We start from the raw sequence: 1,769 nt of genomic DNA, 5'->3' as shown, positions 1-1,769 counted from the left end.
TTTCAACTAATTCTTTGAAATCACCTGTCAAGTGATTATGTTGGAAATATTAAAAAAATTGATATGGGCATGTGTGTATGTTGGGGGTGGGGATAGAAAATAAAATAATTCAACATAGAGCAAAGACATAAAAAATGATGAGGACAGCTTTTTAAAAGGCAGAAAAAATTAAATCCCTTGAGATATACAGTCTGATAATTTATTTTTGGGATTATTTGATTATAGTGTATGTGAAAGTGCATTGGAAATTACGACATTCTATACAAATGTGAAATAGCAATATTACTACCATGTTATACAACAGTGTGCATATTGTATTATCTTACAGACTTTCTGAAACTTTTATCCTGGAATTAGTTTCAGCATAAAGGAAGTGTAATAATAAAAAAATGTAAAAGTATTTCTAGATGCTTTTAAAATTAGGATAGATTTCAAGAAATATTAAATCAGGATTACATAAATAGCATAAAAATAAAAAAGGCATTAGAATTGATGTTTTGTAATAGAGGAGAATTATACATTTATAAGCATAATGAACATAAGTGTTTGTTGCTTTCTGCATTTGTTCCTACACATGAAGTCCTTATTTTCTGAAGGAACCCCAGTGGCCTTGTAAGAGTCATTCTCTTATTTCCTTATGACTAATTAAAGATGAAAACATTTTGCATTAAGCTGGTACCTTTTTTTGTTTAAGAAAAAGTAAATTTCCTCTTTATCTTACATCTTGAAGTTACTCACTAAAAATTTATATAAATCAGATATGATGACAATTAAATAAGAACTTCAAGCCTATTCATCTCATGGGAGTACTACTGTGACGTCTTTCAGAGAACGTTGCGATTGCTCAGTCTAAGGATAAGCCCTATAAAATGACAGGCTTTGACATGCTGGTCAGAGAAGAGGGAAGAGCAGTAGGCAGCAGGAACAGCCAACCCTTAGCCAGTACTAGGGCAGAGAACTGCTGGAGCCTTCGTCGTGCTCCCAGGACTTCAGCACCCGAGACAGCTCCCAAACTCTCCAGAACACTGCTCAGCAAGGTGAGTAAAAACTTCACCTTTCTTCTCCCTTTTCCCTCCTGCCTTCGGAACTTTTCTCAGGATATATTAGAATTTTTCAGTGTTTCTTCTTTTAACAGCAAAAAGACAAGTTTCTGAAGTCACCTGGTAAGAATAGAAATACCTCAATCTCTCTCATATGAAGTTCTTGACTAAAGGGTTCAGTAGGTACATTTGTTTTTGAAGTTTTCGAGTTGTTGTTAAAACACTGTTTGTATTTTATATGTTGCTTAAGTAAACCTAGGATGCATTATTCTCCTTTTTAATTTAAGTTTAAATGCTGTGATTCTTACAGACAGCAAGAGAAACAGAACTTCAACTCCTAAGATTTTATCTAGAAACTATTTACCAATGAAATGTATAAGTGGATAAAATGCAAGAAATGCTAGCTTTATTTTTAATATATATTTTTTTACTTTTATGGCAAAACTTACTTCAATGACAATATGTGGTTCAATGATTTGGGGGTATTAATTTACTACTAATTGAGTTATGTTGTTCAAACCCAGGTTTAAGGAAATGTGTTCCCAGTAATATCTACGGTTGAGAGGAAAAAGAAATGTGTATACAAGAAATTTTTATACTTATATGTATTGTATACATTTTATTCACATTATATATATACACAACACATATATGTACATACACATGTATGTGTGTATAGTTTACCAGTAGTAGTATAAGAATTATAAATAGATGATACCCAGTTTTATA

The 1,769-nt window shown here is 31.9% G+C and overlaps 1 protein-coding gene across 1 annotated transcript in view; it reads left to right on the top strand.

Moving 5' to 3' along the window:
- Positions 1-893: 893 nt before the first annotated feature.
- Positions 894-1,769, top strand: part of LOC103583138 (VIP peptides) — a 9,657-nt gene continuing 8,781 nt past the window's right edge. The window contains exon 1 of the mRNA XM_008564541.1: positions 894-1,037. The gene's annotated coding sequence lies outside the window, so the exon portion shown is untranslated. The remainder of the gene's footprint in view (positions 1,038-1,769) is intronic.

Source organism: Galeopterus variegatus, unplaced genomic scaffold (assembly GCF_000696425.1).
Source record: "Galeopterus variegatus unplaced genomic scaffold, G_variegatus-3.0.2 Scaffold20009, whole genome shotgun sequence".
Classification (NCBI taxonomy): Eukaryota; Metazoa; Chordata; class Mammalia; order Dermoptera; family Cynocephalidae; genus Galeopterus; species Galeopterus variegatus.
Note: the sequence above shows the minus strand (reverse complement) of the source record. Positions and strands in the feature narration are given on the sequence as shown.